An 18,684-nucleotide genomic window follows, 5' to 3' on the forward strand; every position below is an offset into this window, starting at 1 on the left:
ATAAATGCAGAATATTTATATAGGATATCTTCTTTATGAGGTCGCCTGTAAAAGATACTTCTGAAGTAAGACTGTATTCAACTTTGTTGAAGCTTAATATAAACACCATTGTTTTGGACATGAAATGAGAATCATTAAAAGAGAAGGTGTTCTGTTTATTAAAATTTTATTAACATGGGCCTTCTCCATTACTATTTCTATTGATTTGGGGCTCTTTAGAATTTCATCTTGTTTTTTACTTCATTTTTGCACAGAAAGACTGAAATTGTTAATCCTCAGAATATACGATTCTTTTTAGTGTAATGAATTAGATATCAAGTTTGATTTCAAAGCATCTCAATATAGACTACATGACATATGTGCATAAATATATATCAAATGTGTAATTAAAGATAAAATACTGGATCGCATTTCTTTCATGATATACATTTAAGATGGTAGAAACAAACAGATAAATACTTTTATAAAGGGGAAATAGTTAAACCAAATGTACAGATATATATCTCTAGGAATATGGTCAACGAAGAACAAAGGAAAAATGCCTTTGTCTTAAATCACTTATTTTTCTGAGAGCTTGAAGCATACTGCCTACATCTGCTTTGGTCTAATGAAAGAGTGCCATCTATTGGATGACCTTGAAAAAGTGCTTAAATATAAATATATGTGAAAATAAATCAGTGGAGAACAATCATTGTGGCATCATTTATAAATGTATCAGTCTTTGTCATGTGAATACACACACATACACACACACACACACAAAGCCTATGCTAGAGAAGAAACAATAGTACTATTTATCAACATTGTTCTTTTATAATACAGCTACATAGCAAAAAGAGTCTCACAAATAAATTTAGCAAATTGTTTTCTGATTAAGACATCTAATTTTTGAATACACATATATAAACTTGAGATAACTGATCCGCATCTCGTATTGCCTCATACACACCTTTGTTTACTTGTGCTTTAAATAAAGGGATCTGAGAAGTGAATGCATGAGCTTGTATTTTGACAACAAGAATCTGTTTAAATCATCTTCCAAGTTGTATTGCACTAAATTTAAACAAAAAACAAAAAGAAAGAACCCACATTAGCTGGGTTTTTTAAAAGGCAATGTTCTTGTTTTATCTTTCAGCCCAAGAACTTGCCAGTCAAAATGAAAAACTTCTAATGGAATCCAGCTTGAAAGCTACTCAAGAGCAGCTAACTGAGCAAATAGCAGAAACAGTTCGCCAAGAACAGAACAGTAGAAAAACCCAGGCAGAGCTGAAGACAGTGACAGAAGGGATTATTGCTTCTGAAGAAGAAAAAAAATGATTACAAGTGAGTTGTTTTTTAGTATTTCAGAAAGTTTTACTTTACGTACTAAAATCAAGTCAGGCTTTTTTACTTTAGTTGCTAAATATGTAACTCTTTTATCTTGCAAAAGGTTATGTGTAAATGTGCTAGCTTGTTCAATAAACTGTCGGTTCAAAACTCTAAACTTTAAACTTGCAACATTTCTTAGCTGAAATGGCACGTATTGAAAATTGTAACAGTCCTATTCCAGATTCTAAATAGCAATTCGGTACTCAACTTTCTTGTTAACTAAGAGAAAATGTTCAAGGTAGAATGCAAAGAGAAAGAATACTCTCTGTTTCTGTAGCACCTATGTGCCACTGGCATTCTCATCTTTCCCCTTTTGGAGTCCAAAGGTTACATATGGCTCTAGTTGTCTTTCTTTTTGTTAAGGAAACTGCTCTAAGCAAGATTCTAGTAAAGTGAGAGACATTTAGAGTAGAATTTTTGGTCATACCGTTGAGGAATTATGAAGAAAAGCAGTAAAGATATATCCTAGTGTTGAAACATTCATGAATATTGTTATTATGTAACATTTTTTAGTATTTAGTTTCTAAATAAATAAATACTAAATAATGCTAAGTAAATACCAAATATTTATGTAATAATTATACCTAATATAATGTTTTCAGGTTTTGTTTTTTATGTAAGTAAACCTTGAACAATTTCTTTTTTTTTTAGTGTTCTATTCTCTCTGTTCTTTCCTTCATTTCCTTAGCCTGCTATGAAATAATAATTATGAAATTGCATTACCCTGGATGAATCTCTCGCTCTTTCCTCCTCCCCCTCCTCTTCATTCTCTTCCTCCTCCTCCTTCCTTTCCTCTATCAGCCTTTTACTCTTTCTCTCTCCTTGTGTATTTGTTAAAAATTACACTTTGCTCACTGAACTTTGGTTAGATTTAATAATCAGAGCTAGATAAAACAAACATATCTAGACTTTTTTCCCCCATCACTTACACCTTTGAACACAATCCTGAGGCTAGAAGTAAAACGTGCTTTTGATATCAACTGATCTTTGGAAGCCAAATTATAAACTTGTATTACTTACTGTACATCTTGATATATTTGCAATATGTTTCAAAATATTGCATATAATGAATATTGAAACATTTTTGGATTATAGTTTATAAAGCTAATTAATAATGTTAAAATATGAAAATGCTATTTTTGAAATTTGTTCATGAAGAATTTATTTGTTTTTCAATCGAAAACTTTTATATTACAAGGCATTAAAAACAGTTATACAATTTAGAATGACATTTTACATGCTTCTAAGTAAAATTAAATGCTCACACTCTGTTTGCCATTACCTTTATCAGCTACATGAAACTTGGACAACAAAATACCTATTTAGCAAATAGGAAAGGTAAAAATCGGTACCAAGAATTAAAAGCATATTGGGCAAACTTTCTTTGGGAATGGCTGAAAGTAATGTTCTGATATTATAAATATTATGATCTTTAAATATAGCTAACTCATTTTAGGGGAATGATGTGTTTAAGATAGCTTTAGAGAATAAGAAATATACGAAAATGGTTGTGTACACTAACATAAAGCTAAGAATACTGATTGATCTTAACTTAATGTTATGAAAATAATGCCAAAAATATTTTCTACAGACTTCATTATTAAAGTATCTTTTTCAGTATGATAAAACAAATATTATTTTCGCTCTGAAAACTGGCATATAATGATCTGCTTTCAATTATGAATTTTATAGGTGAATAAATCAGACTGTGATTCATTCAGTTAAAATACACTGGACATTCAAGCTTAAGTTCTCTATAATTGATCTATATTTCACCTATTTTGATCTAATTCTCTATAATTGATCTATGTTTCACCAAAACAGCTTGAGTATGAAATTAAATAGACTATTATTTCTTAATGTAAAAGTGTTGTCAAGGTATACAAATATTAGTGCAGACTCAAGAATAGTTAGATTTGTTACAGTATTGTTAAAAAACTACTTGCAATGGTCCAGCAATTGAATATCTTAGAAGAATACACTATAAATTTTATTATGACATGAAAATGTTTTCATTGAATTTTTTACCTACAATTGTCATGTAATTTTAAAGAGATTGATAAAAGATCATGATCAAAACAGTGATGGTTCCTTGGAGAAACAAGAGACAAGTTCACCTTTTCTTTAAAAATTAAACCTAAACACTATATTTTCATGAGATATGCCTAGATACTCCATATATCTGTGCTGAAACATAAAAAATAGACTGCTGTTTAAATAAGAAACAAAGCCAAAGACTCTTTGATCTATTAAACAAAAAGTTAGGTTTATTTGGGTTTTTTCCCACTTAATCAACAGGTGGCATGAATTGATCAAATTAACCAAGTGATTCAGTATTGGGCAGTGGCAGACACCCTGTTGTTTGTTGGTCAAAGGAAGGAAATACAGCATCATGTGTCATAAAGCAGTAAAACATTGGTCAGTTCCCTTAACCAATCATCCTTTTATTTGAAATGTCTTTGAGTTTTGGGTGATGCAGAGTGAAATATATAAAGCATAAAGATATGTATGGCCAAAGACTTGAGTACAGTTTCTAGAGATTGCAATCCCAGTAGAATTTTGCTGCAGAAAGCAAAAAAATCTCACAGGTGCACAGGATTCTGGGACATTTCACAAAAGATGGGAAACTCATTTCTGAAATCTTGATTTTTTTTCCTATGTTAGAAAAAGAGAAAGAATGGAAAACCTGAAACATAATTTTTAAAATGTGTTAGAATAAGTCGAAAAATACTTAGAATTTATATTTTAAGGGATCTATTACAGTTTGGAATACATGAGAGTCATATCTCTACTTTTCTAACCATAAAAATATGTTTCCAAGTGATTTTTTTGATAAATTATCCCAAACTGATTTCCTTAATTCATTGACTTTGGAATAGTTATTCACAATTAGTCAGGCTCCAATACCACCAAAATCTATTGCCAGGTTATGGATTTTTTAACACAAAGAAGTTGTAAAAAGAAGCATGAGAAAAATGTTGGCAAGCAAAGGGAAGATTTTTTTGTATTAAAATGTGGGTGTCATGTTATTAGTTCCACAAAGTTGAAATTTTAAAGAACTTATAGTGTTTCAGCTTTAATTTTCCCCTCTTCCTTTTGAACAAAATGTGAAGAACATACAGCGTATACTCAGCATAAGCCTGTTACACTTGAAAGATTTGTTCTGAATGTCCAGTGGGAACCTGGAAATCGTAATAATTTGTAGTATCGATTGAGTGAAGCTATGCAGCTGGGGCCTCCAGTGAATAGACAGGAATAGACATTTTATTGATTAACTTTTACAGTCATATTTTCAAGGCTCCACTGCAACATAATTTTCACTTCCCAGCTTTGTGTTGCTGCATCATGAAACTTGGATTCTTCTCTCTTAACATTTACCCACTTGAGGAAAAAAGTATGAACATGTTTTGCCAGGGTTGTGTTCTACAGAGATGCATAACTTTCTGGAAAATTATTTCTTTCAAATACTATTCTACACAAACAGAAGAAAGAAACTATCTGGTTATAGCAGTTTTTGGAAATAACATTTGTCTGCTTTTTGATGATTAAGCTTCTTCAAATTTCCTTCGTTCTTTGCATGTACAGGAATCTTAATTTTCCTACCTTAAATTCATGCATGCATCTACTAAAATTAGTTATCTTGTGATGGCTTTGTTTTTATTTGTTTGTACTTTGTATTTTACTTAATGTGAAGATCAGAAGAAAAAATAATCATCTATAATTTAGTTTGGAATGAAAGCTATTAAACCCTAAATCAGATTGGCCAATATCTTCAAATTATTAAAATGTGAATATGTACCTATTGGGTATATGTAATATTTCTATAATCTTGTGAAAGTTTTAAAAACAAGTTTATGTAGCAAAAATACTGCATTTGCACAGGTGAACATATTGTAACTATCATGTATATAATCATATGTTTACTTACCTCAAGTTCTCTGTTGCTTTGAATTTTTGGTCACTGGATCAAATTGCTGATTTTGTACTGTACATAAAGTAAAAAACATTTCATTATAATGTTAATAGCTGATGACAGATATTTTGACATTAGATTGGTTTCGAAAATGGAATTAAAATGACTGTATCAACTAACATCTCTACATCTCTTGTATTTATAACTTTGAACTATCTGACAGAATAAACTGAAAGATAAAATTCAGGAGCTTTGTGTTACTACTTAACCCAAAAAGATATGAAGTGTGCAACTATTAGCAACAGGTTTTAAAAGTTATGTAGGATGAGTCATATTCTATGAAGTTTGTCAGATATTGTTCGTTTTAAGAATTATGTTTTTCAAGACCATTGAAAGATTAATGTAGAATTTTGGTTCTGAAAGCTCATAGTTGTGATTTAGAATTACTCAAAGCATTTTAGACTTCTAAAATATTTCCTTTTGTAATTTAAAATGAAAAATTGAGTGAACTTTCCCTTCTAATTAGTAAAAGTATGAAACTGATGATGTTTTCTCATTACATGACTATTAAATTTCTTATGACATTCAACAGGTCCATATAGTTCTCACAGATATTCAGAATTTATTGACAATTTGCTTTGATTTTTTTTCAAGGGAGTTTTATTCTGTAAAAAAAATCATATAAGCAATTTGTTTGCTTATGAGCATTTTCCTGGTTAGAATATATATACATAGAAACAGTGCTTGCTGCAGTCCCAAAGTTATCACAATTAATAGGGCATGTTAATATGTTTCAGTTAATTGCAAATAAATCACTTTGGTTTCCTTCTTTAATGGAGTAGGTTCTTTTTAAAATAATGGAAAGGTACTAGAGGATAATATCTAGGAGTGAATTATTTCCTTCATATTATTATAATGAATAAAATACTGTATCAAGAATATAGGTTATTTTATAACAGGCGAGTAGCTCTTTAAATGGGCAACTCTACCTGTGTAATCAAGTATGTGTTTTAAGCTTATTTATCAAAATAAGGAACATAATTAGGACAGATCAAGTAATAAACATAAAATACAAAAAGTCTGAATTGAGATTGATTTCAACATAATCCTGTAGAGGAATCCTCAGCTATTGATCAATTTTAAAGCCCATGCACAGCACTTAGAAAGATAAAGTAAGCAAGGTCAGATAATCAAAGCATTTAAATAGTAAAAACAGCAACTGCCACTGTAGACTGCTCAAATAAATCCATAATACAAATTGCTTTAGCAAAAAGTGGATGAGCAGCTGATCTTCCTATTGAACTCTGATACTGTTCAGTGGCCACACTGGGAAAAGGATTGGGAGAAATGCCTTCAAGATCAATATTGAGTGAGATGTAGCAGGGATTCATTTTGAACATAAAAGCATTACAGGTGTGAGAGAATAGACATGTCATCAAGTGGAGATTGTTTAATTCAGTTAAAAAAGGCAAACTATGCATGACATTGTCATACAACAGTCATTGAAATGTTTTCTTAACTGTTTCAAGAAATTGTCAAATATGTTGAAAACAATTCTATTTGAAAGTATAGTAAGTTGAATTTGTACTAAAACAATAGCAGTACAGCCAATTACAAAGTAAATTAAAGCCTCTTCGTAAATATATTCTTCACAAACTCATGTCACTAATACGTATTTGGGATGTCAAATAATCATGCAGTGGTAGTCTCCAGTAATGTGCCAACAATTAAATGTGGAACAGGGAAAGACAAACCACTTTTTGGAATTTTGTAGATGTGGAAAACTTTCTGTGACTCCCTTTTGCAACTTGCTGGGATTTGAGGTGTTCTGCTTTTAATGAGTTCTACAGGCTAAATATATTCTTGGGCTCCGGTGAAAGCCAATGGCAGCTTTTAGTAGGTAGATCTATGATGAGCAGAATTGTTTAAGGTATTTACCTACCTTTTGTATAAAATGTGAGTTTAACTTCTCCTTAATGTTAAATCTTCATGTCAGTAATGAAGGTTTGTAGGAAACCATACCTTTTAGCATTTGTATATGTAATTCTCTTGTACTTCAGAACAAACGGATTCTTCAGTCAAAATGGACAATGCAATTTTAAGTACTACCTCACTCTTTGCAGAGTTCCCATAGGTATCATCCTTGCAGCCCTACGTTTTCTTCTTAGCTTCCAATTTGATCACATGCTCATTACATGAATAGAATTGTGTTTTGAGATAAGTTCAACAGGATATACTGCATACATTTTTTTTCTGCCAGATATTTCTGGAAGAATAGTCTCCTGACAGTCTCTTAACAATTACAGTGTGATAGTTAGTTCTTTGCATTGCCACGTATTGAGAGATTTTAATTTTACTGACAAATAAATAAAGTTAAACCTTAGAATTAAATGACCTAAAACTCTGAATCATTTTAATCTACTGTATTCTAGTGGGGAGTAGGAAGAAATAATATTGAGAAGGCTAACAATTAGACAATTTTCACATTGAAAGGTAAAATACAATCTGGAGCTTAAAAGTTGCAGTTTGGCTTTAGTTTATTCATTCCCTTCTTACCATAATGAGTAGTTATTTACAAGTATTGTAGTCTCCATGTTTCTGTATGAATTGCTGATAGCAGCGATTTTAATGGTAAAATTGTGAAACAATATTCATAGTTGTCAGAAAAAGGTCAGTCTATTTGCATTCATTAGCAACCTGGAGGATTGCAGTGTGTGTTTCCTTTGGGATGTTGCAGTTATTGATTTATATACAGCTGTAGGAAAAATTAATTAGGATTATATTTCACTTATTATTGCGGGCAGTGTAATAAAAAAGAAAAGCACATTTTTTTCTTTGTTAGAAGTTGAACAGAAGACCTAAATGGAATCATGGTTTCTTAAATCACAAGTATTTTATCAAACAATTTTTCTCATATAATCTGGCTAAAGTCATTGCATTTGTGGAAATTCAATTAGCACTTTGAAAAATGAATGTTTTAGTAAATATCCTATAATAACAACAATGATAATTTAAATTAAGCAAAAGAGACATTTTCCCCTTGTTACTCGAAACTTTCCTTTCTTTAAGAAAAGTCAGTATGTATTTGTCTATTCTGAATTTGTTGCTCCTGCAAAGCTTTTGTGAAAAGGATTAAATAAAAAATAAAACAGGGACCAGGACAAGGTGAATTCCTCAGGTTGAAGAAAAAGACCACCGAACTGAGAGTGTTGAAAATAAAACAGATGAGAGAAACTCAATTTTTACTTTTTTAGTTAAAAAAACTCATGTAATTAGGTGCTTCTGTGACTTTAAACACTTCAAATGAACTGGAACATGTTATATTGACAATATTGCAAGTCACTGTGATAAGGTTAGATTTCAGATTATTTAAAAAAATATCTTTGACTTCTTTCCATGAACACCATCTATGCTCTAAGTGGAAAAATATTGAGTGCAGTTCTCTACATTGTTTATATGTGACACATGTTTGAGATTAATCAAATTGTAGGCAGTTCTAATTAATAGCAGAGAATACTTTCAAATGGGGCAGAGCCAGATGACAAAGGATAGCTTGTGTGTGTTCAAGACATACTTTATGAATGGAAACACATGCCTATTGTGACATTGTGACTTGAAACTTTAACTCCCTTATTGTCTTTTAGAGACATAGCATTTTAAGTGACACCCATCATTGGGCCTATGTGGGCACTCAGACATGGAATCAGCATGTGGGAAAAATCTAACCAAACTAAACCAAAGAGGTCTTTTGACGCTACTACGAAATCTAAAGCTAAAATGTGTCCACCCGTTATTAAGATAGGAAAGTTAGATTTTATGAAAGGAGTTTATAAATGGTCAACAGGAAATGAAATATAAAGACAGACCTCTTCACTACATTTTATAGATTGTTTTGTCTAAAGAATTAATGCTTAAGATGAAAAAATACATCACTCCCCACTCCAAAATTTTTAACTTAGTTTTTCTTTGAACATAAGAATCTATTCCTCAGTGCACCTAGTGGAAGAGGTATTTGGTGAACATTTTGTTCTTTGCTGCTTGGCTTCAAATGCTTTGAGGCCTTTGAAGAGAAAGCAGTTTTACCTTGAGTAATATGGAACTTAACCTTTCTAGAACTGCTAAGCAATATTTTCCACCTTAGCACATGTCAGATTCTGTTGCAGAAATTACATGATGTAAGTATAGTGAAATTCTTTGCAAGCCCTCAGCTTTTGTAGTGAGTCTAGCTTTTCCATTTTGATTTCTGAATAATGCTGTATTAAATTAACAATTATGTAACTAAATAAGAATTTTGGAAAATCTGGAAGTCTAAGGCTAAAGCTAAACAAGGATATACTAATGAAAAATATATAAAATCAGAGGAGTCTAGGATTGAAATTTTGAATTACATTCTTTCTTAAACAAAATGACCAGAACTTTATTTTTTAGAAAAATTTATTGATCAAATTACATATTGGCCAATAATTTATTGAGGCTGTGAGGGGTACAAAATACAATGAAGAAATGTTTCTTGACCATTATGTTCTCATAACCAAGTAGAGGGAAAATTCATGGAAACAGGTGTTCACAAAACTAGGTGATGAGTGATATGTACTCATAGTATAGTAGAGTAGTATAGAAGCAAAGAGTGAAGTTGTCCCTTCCAGAAAGAATAAATAGAGAAGCAGTAATTTGGAGCAGTATTTTCAAAGTGCGTAAGTATTAGACAGGACATTTTACATGGGCAAGAAGAGTAAAGAACAATATAAAGGTATTGAGAGTAGATATTTTTTGTTCCAGAAAATGATGATTAATTCATATTGTAGAGAATACTTGGGAGTATTGAGAAGCAGGTTGAAACCATGGTAGTCTGCTCTGATACTTACAGGAATTTGTAACTGACTTAGAAGGTAACAAGGAAATTATGCAGCATTTTTAGCAGCATGTGATCACAACCATGTAGGAAAGATTAATCTGAATCTCCTTGCCTTCCTCTCTTAACATTTTATCTGGTTTATTCCTAATCATCCATAAAAATTGAATTCTTAGGTCAGCTCCTTCTTGTAGCTCTGCCTCACTCATTACAAAATGAATTATGTTACCTTCTCAGTGCCTCCACGGTACCTGGTGCACACTCTAATAGAGTGTGCATCTTACCTTATTATGCTTATTGGTTTAAAGGCCCATTTCCCCCACTGGATGGCTTTGTGTTTCATTACTATCTTCTTGGGCCACTGTAGGTAGCCACTGACATCATTTGTTAGAGGTTAGATTAGCAATGGATGAAGAGAACGAATTTAGCTATGTGCCTGGTCCAATACACTAGCCATCACCTTGTGAAATATGCTGAGTTGCAGACCTGACCCCTAGCATCTATTGAGGACATTGAATGAAGAAGTTGACTTTCAGCAGAAAGTAGTACCAATCCTTAACCTCTAGCTTATGTGTGACTTCAGACAACTCCTTCAATACTGGATGAAAGAAGGTGGGTATTGGGAAGCTTTAGGCAATAGAGAGGGGGCCTGCCAGATTGCAAATGTTTCGGGAAAAAAAGGGGACAGCAGGCAAGGAGTGCTCATGGTTTTGCTTTCAATGTGGAAAAAAGAAAAAGGAAAGAAAGAGATAGTGTAGAGCAATATCTTATGGAATAGATAATGGAATTTGAGGATAGGCAGAAGATAAGGAGCAAATATAAACTGAGGACATAAGAAAGAAAGTAGGTATTTGATAGGGCAAAGGATCAATCAGAAGATATGGCAAGTGGTTATGAAATGATATCTAACAGAACTAGGCTCTGTGATGCTTTCAGGAAAAATTATGAATATTCATCCTCTTAAGTTTTTTCTAACTTTTAAGGAGTAAAATGACCTTCTCAAATATGTTTTTGAAGTATAAAATATATATTAACACATTTACTTGCTAAATGCATTAATGAATTAAGATGGCTTGAACTTAAAACATTGCAAAATAAATAAATGGCAAAAAAAACCAAAATTCACACAGAAAAATTGAGATACAAACGGCCATGGGAAATCAGAAGATAAATATATGAGTGAATCCAGCTGTGGAGATTGCCTGCATTTGCACACCTGGCAGCAAATTAATGCTTGCATTGAATTAAGGATATTGGAATTGTACTTGTGAGTCGGAGCATTGAGAGGGTATAGGTTGTAAAATGGGAATGGAGACACAACTCATTCAAACGCATGAAATGGTGGGGTATGATGAGCTTGCAGTGAGGCATGACCTCTTTTGCAAAAGGATAGGCACTACACTGGGAGAAAGGGGAATAGACACAAATTTTTAAAGGCCAGAGTAATTGAGTCAAATCATTAGCCATCACTATTTTGTAGAAAACAAGTAGGGAGATCTTTATTTTCTTAAAATCAAAATAGAGCTGTGCTACCATTGTGACTTTAAAAGGCTGAGTTATCTTGCTCTTCTAAAGGTGTTTTCAGGAAAACTTGCTTTTGTTCTCAAATTATGCACTTAAATATTCATTGCATTGCCTAGATTTATTTTCCTCCAACAAATTGGTCAGGATTTCTGGTCTCATGTCCTACTGTGAATAGCAGCTTTTGAGAAATAAAAAGAATTCTCTGCAATCCTCCTTATAGGAATGATTGGATTCATTTCTATTCAGGACCCCACTGCTCTCTGACATGCATGATGCTTCGTGTTAGATAAGACAACTGCAGTAACCTTCTGTGGCTCAAAGAAGACACTTAGGGAGAAACTTATTTTCTATGGAGCAGCTTTTGTCTTTTTTCCTGATGGACTCCAGGAGTCTAAAGCTGTCTTTAAATTTAGCAGTATTGTACCAGAGAAGCAAAGGTGCCACAGTATGGCAGTTAGAGGGAACTTATACTAGCATATAACAAATGAGCACAAAAGGATGAAAAGGAGGATATAATAAAGCTGAAAAAATAAAATTAAAATTCCATTGTATTTCATTGCGTTTTTGCCTCATATATACTTTGGAATTTTTACCTGTGTTATCATACTAAAAAAATATACCTATCAATTATTTAGGCTTGCAAGAGGCACTGTTCATATTTTTTTTTCACTAATAAAGAAATCAGAGCTGATATTCTGGAAACTATTCCAGGTTTGGTGGAGAATCTATGACTTAGAACACAGATTTTCTGTCTAATCTTAATAATCTTCTAAGTAGGTGTCCTATTAAATGAAATCCTCATTTTATAAAAATGTCTTTATGGAAGGACTCTATAATTCCACCACATAGCTTGTAAGAGTTTTAGAGTTGAGGATTCAGCAGAGAAGCAAAAAAGAATGTAAAGTGTAAAACAATGCTAAACCCTGAAGGTGGGTGTTTCAAATATGTTATTCTGTGCTTGAGGTTAAAGTAAATTTTTGCTCATGCGAGAAATGAATTTTGCTTAGGTAAAATGTAATGTATTGTTTTCCTTCTTATAATTAATACCTGGCCTTGAGGAATCAAAATTGCTGAGTAGTATGATAAAGCACTTAACATAGATACATTTATCCAAAGAAATATATATGTTTTCTGAAATGAAAATCTCTTCAGCTAAATTGTATGCACACTCAACTCTTTTTCCCCCCTTTTAAATATCAGAGCATGTAAATTACTCAATAACACTCAAGCTGAGCTCTGCTGGGCTCAGGAGAAAGCTGTTTTGCACAAGAGAAGCTTTTAGAAGTCTAGGCTCGAATGTTTTTAGTTGCATGTGACTGCAGCAGATAAAATGGAGTACTTGTCTACTCATATAAGAAGTAGACAAAAGATGAACAAAAATGTTCTCTTTAATGATAATACAGGAACTATTCTTAAAGGATTTTTACTGGATAAATTCTAAACGATATGTCTGGTTAACTCCACATAAAATTTTACAGTTGGATTTATAAAAAAATTTAAAGTTGATATATTGACAAAATTCCTTGTTTATCTTTAAAAGCATTAGAGTGAGCATTCAAATAGCAGAGCAGCATCTATTTGAATTTAGAGGATATCATTCATATTTGTGTTTTGAGAACTGGATACAAAGTGTTCAGTATGCCAGCATCCTCTGGCAGCTCCCAAAGGAGGATTCTTTTGGTGAATTTCAACAACACCTGGGTTATTGCCTGGCACCAGCCCTCAAGAAAACAGAGGCTTTTCCTCCAAAGCCCAGCAGCATCATATTTGCAGTATTATTAATATCCTTAGAGAAAAGGAAAATCTAGTTCTCTTAGGATTGTCTAGAGGTATTCCCTTTAAGCTCGCAAGCAGTCTCTTCAAATTTAGTATTTGCAAACTACTTTAGATATAGTTTTAACGTAGCCCTGGAAGAAGAAAGAGATTGATTAATTTGCTGCTGACAAGAGTTCACATTCTTTTTGTTTTTCTCAGAGGATGCATCTGCTTCCTATTCTGAACGTGGTTCTACTTACAATCTAATTGCCCTACCCTACACTACTCTATTATTTTCTGAGTTTGAGTCTCCACTTTAGGCCAATCATCGAAGAGTCAGGAAGAGCCAGCCTGGAAATTGAAGGCTACACGTATACATACTAGTCTTATTATATATTTCAGTATAGCTGCTTCATATTTTGTAAGCATGCAATTCTATGCTTTTGGCTTGTCCTCACAATTTCCTGAGATGGGTCTGAATTATTAGCTCCATATGAGGTGTGATATTTGTCATCTAATGATAAATGGTTGAATTATTTAAGCACTGCTTTTCAAACTTACTTTCCTCTTTTCACTGAGTCTTGGGCTCCAGAGCCAGATTATTTCATCCAGCTATGTGAAAAATTTTGAAGAAAAAATTCACTCAGGCTCTGTTACACATAAATGCTAAAAGATTACTATGAGTAGTAATTTAATTACAATCTACGAAAATCTACAAGAAATGAGATATAATTTGAAGCAAATATTATGTATATAAAAGCTATGTTCAAATTTTGGTTCCATTTTACTTTAGTTTAGTGAGTTGAAGTTTTATTGTAATCTCATCTCATCTCCTAGAAAATCTCCAGGGTGATGCTCATCCCCGATTAAAGGACACTTACAGTCTCTCATAGATGGGAGTTACAAAGCTTTGGGACATTGAACTCTTAGAAGCAGCTTTATTTTTGAGATTGGGGCATTTGGCTATAGAATCTTGAGTTTCTCTTCTCTCTCTCGGCATCCATTCTTTAATTAGGAACTTAGGAAAATGACTTCTGCTAAGAATAGGAAAACCTTACTGCAAAGTTTATTACCAAAGATGAATCCTACCTCAGTATGGAATCAGAACCTAAGAATTATCCAGGGCAATGTTGCTTCAGACCCATCATGCCAACCACCCTCTTCTGAAAACTGATTAACTCTATTATACTTGTAGAATCATTGCTAACATACAGGTGTTCCAATACAGAATGTTTGTTAAAGTGCCTAGCCTTGCACTGCAGAGTCCTTGCACGGTGCACCCCTATGAGGGATCGCGCTGCTCTTTCAGCTTGACCGGCTACCTCTTTACCATTCTCAGGGTGTTCTGCACAGGGCAGATTCTTCTGGGCCTCCTTGGCCAAGGAACCCTCGCCCAGACCTCTAGTCCCAGACACAGCCTTCACCCAGTTCAAGGCCATACCAAATATTTCTTCACACCTCAGATAGTTGTCCCTATGTGGTATGTTTGACATGTCTAATTTTTCCAAACAGCTCATTCATTCTATTGCAAGGTGTTTTAGTTTGCTAAATTGCTCAAAGCAGATAGCATGAAATCCGTTGGATTTAACTATGGGAATTTATTAGCTTACAAGCTTACATTTTGGAAGCTGTGAAAATGTTCAAATCAAAGGCATCATCAAGGCAATGCTGTCATCCTGAAGACCAGCTGCCAGTGGCCCTGGACTCCTCTATTACATGGCAAGGCATGTGGTGATGTCTGCTGGTCTCTCCCTTCCCTTGAATGTCATGGCTTTCTCTCTCTGTATTCATCCATTTATAAAGGACTCTAGCAAGAGGATTAAGACCCACCTTAGGTCAAAACTTAACTGAAGTTACTTATCAAAAGGTCCTACTTATAATGGGTCTATATTAGGAATGGATTAGCTTTAAGAACATGATTTTCTGGGGGTGCTTACAGCTTCAAACCACTCCACAAAGGTTTCCCACTTCTGTTTCATTTTAAGATGTCAGTTAATTTTCCTTCCTTCCTCCCACCTTTCCTCCCTCCTTTCCTTTCTTCCTTCCTCCCATCTCAGCAGGAAATACACTGGCAAAATATATTGGGCTTCCTTTAAGAAGTATTTATACTTAAATTTTTCCTGTGAATTACAATTTCTTATGCCTTTCTTTATATTTGGAGAATGAATTTAGAAGATATTATTATAGTATGATGAATAACAAAGAATGCTCAATTTCTGAAAATTACAAAATGGAAAATTCAGAAGTTTAACTGAAAATACTTTTTAGGAAACAAATCTCCAAGGGAAATTGCTGACAAGGCAAATTTTACTTTTGCAAAATATGTTCATGATCTAAATCCTGATATAAATCCCGCAATTTTAGCAAATCCCTAAGAAAAATTTACCACAGGTGAGTCCAACATTTACCTGAAGATATCACAGATCCTAATAATTATAAAGGATTTTAGTTCATACATGTATTGTGAAATGCAAGTGTGTTTTACTTCATTAGAACAACAATAGGAAATCTTACTGATATGGATGTTTTAGCAAATTCATGTGGATTAGATATAGTCCTAAAAAGAACTCATTCTGACTTTGATCAGTTTTGGCCAGCCTGCAGGCAATGCTTCTGCATGCCAGGGCCAAGCTTGGATAGTGCTGACGCTGGGTCCATGCAGGAGAACACAGGGGCCACACTCTCACCAGCTCCCTCCCTCCAAATGACAGCAGCTTTGTCAAATTAGGTTCTAAGCAGATGATGTGCATGCTGGGTGAATGGGAAGTAAAATAGAATATTCCTTGAAGGCCATATAACTTTGTCAGCAATACACACTATAATTTTCTTTTTCTCTGCTTTTCATTTTTAAATATAAATTTCCTCTATATCCTCTAGCAAAAGCTGCACAGTTCCTCAAGAAGAAATCCAATGCACAAAAAACATATGAGAAGATATTCAGCCTTGCTTGTTATCAGAGAAGTGCAAACAGCAGTAAGATATCCCTTGTTCTTGAACAGATTGGGAAAGATTAAAATGTACCCAGAGATACTATGCAGAAATAAACACTGTCCAAACACTGTAGGTGGAGGTGTATAAGTTGGAAGAACCATTTTGGAGAACTGTTTGTCCATAGGTATTAAAGATTAAAATATGCATAAGCATCACTGAGCAGTACTACCTGCAGAAATGTATCCTTGGAAATGTATAAATAGGCAAGGTTTTATGCAAAATATTCATTGTGATGCCATTTGAACAGCAAAATTGGAATTTTGAAATAACATCAATGCCTTCTGGTAGAGAGTTAATTAAATACATTTAGGGAAAGTGTTATTCGATCTGTGTTTACTATTAAGGAAATGTGTCCCTTTCCTTGTTTAGAGCAGTCTATATAGTATCCTATTTTTGAAAAATGTAGTGTGTGAAAATATACATGTACAAGTAGGAAACGTCCCAAAGGAAATACCCAACCTCTTTACAGTAGCTATGTTTTGGGGGGAACTTTGATTTTCTGTTTTGTATAATTCTATCTTGCTTGGAATTTTATTAACAGTTATAGAGTATGTATACTCAGAAAATATAATAAAGATTCTACTTTAAAAATTAACTCATTCACATATCTGCTTCCTCAAAGATCATATCCATATAAGTAAAGTTGCATCTGTTTATCCGGATATGCTATTCAGAATGCATATGCTCCTGAGTTTGCGGCATTATTAATAAAACCATAATGTAATTTAAATAAGGATCAGAAATTTATAGATTGACAACAGCTGAGCTCTCTAAAATAATATTTCCATAGTCATCTAGAAGAATATTGGAAATGAAATAGGCAACCACAACAAAAAATCCCTTTCCTTGTGAAGCTACAGACTCAAAATAAAATTATTTTCACTTTTGATTAGTTTTGCAAGGGAGAAGCACATTGTGCAATAACAGTGTGTAAAGGGGGCCTAAATCACAATTATAGAGTCTTCTTTAATTAAAAAGATATTCAACAATGGCTTGATTTGCAAGTATAAAAAGTATCATGTGACTTCAGGTAATTGCTTTGACCACCCCTACACCACACGTTCTTTTTGGAGGTCTGGGGAAGTTATCATCTCACAGCCCTTGCAAATTTTTAGGTATTTATTCAACATGTAATAATCACAGTTTGAAGATTATATTAATGATTTTCTAATCCCCCCCTTTTTCAATAGAAAAAAATTTAAAGTTGAGGCTTAGCATGTTGATCATGCACAGAGTTGCAAGTGGTCTCACAGAAAAATAAGAAATATCAGTTAAAAGCTGTCAAAATTTAGTTGGAATCATGGTCATCAGAGTCATCTCATGTTTTCAACAAATGAGACATATGAAGATATGTAACTAAGAACATGAGGCTTCACTCTACCAAAACTGTCTATACATAGCCTTCACATCTCGCCATTGTAAAAAGGAAATGTTACCAAAATTTTGTTATGAGTATGCAGAGTATCATTTTATTAGTGTTTCTTTTGTATATAATACAAATGTATTGTGTCTTTGCAACTTATTTAAAGCCACACTATTTTTACAAAAACAGCTCAGAAGTATTTCCTGCAAACAGATTCTGAGATGAACTCTCGTTCTGTATAAGAGGTTTGTAAGGGGTGCTCTTGAGAGAGACACAAAGGTAGGACTGAACAGGAGAGGACACTGTCAGCTAACTCTCAATCTGGGTACCACTAAGTCATCAGTAATCCTAGAGGGTCTCTGGGATTGCCCCCAGTTGAAAAAAGACAGCCAAACTTTTATATCCCTGCAACAGCCAGGCATTGGCTGCAAGGGAAATAAACTTGGGCCGTTTCCAAGGAAGAAGCTCAGCTAGGAGCGTAAGCATGGACACCTGTTCCCAGCACATGGAGCTAGGTGCTGAGTTCCTGCAGAGGGGATCGAATTGAGCTCCACAGTGGCCACAAAAACCATCTACCATTGCAAATTGTATACTCCCATTTAGAGGAGATACTGTCACTTCAAGGGCAAATAAATTAAACATATTTGAATCTTTTTCTCTATCCTGAAAATGCATTTCTCAATTACTGGATCTCTAGTATGAAACAATCTATCTTGACACCTCTACCTTTAAACAATCTCACCTATCAATAAGAAAACAATTCAGAACCTAGATTTGTGGAATAAAATGCTGAAGGTATAAACCTGATTTGATAATATATAAAATTTTATAGTAGTAGACGATTTCATAAAGTACTTTCATGAGTATTATTTCATTTGATACTTGAACAATACATGAACTCATATTGTAGTTTCCTTT

General features: G+C 33.4%; 1 long non-coding RNA gene across 1 annotated transcript in view; it reads left to right on the plus strand.

The window, feature by feature from the left end:
• Positions 1-1,233: 1,233 nt before the first annotated feature.
• LOC143686323 (uncharacterized) overlaps positions 1,234-18,684 on the plus strand; it is a 101,202-nt gene continuing 83,751 nt past the window's right edge. The window contains exon 1 of the long non-coding RNA XR_013177031.1: positions 1,234-1,323. This is a non-coding gene — a long non-coding RNA (uncharacterized LOC143686323). The remainder of the gene's footprint in view (positions 1,324-18,684) is intronic.

The sequence above is a fragment of the Tamandua tetradactyla genome, chromosome 6 (genome assembly GCF_023851605.1).
Source record: "Tamandua tetradactyla isolate mTamTet1 chromosome 6, mTamTet1.pri, whole genome shotgun sequence".
Lineage (NCBI taxonomy): Eukaryota > Metazoa > Chordata > Mammalia > Pilosa > Myrmecophagidae > Tamandua > Tamandua tetradactyla.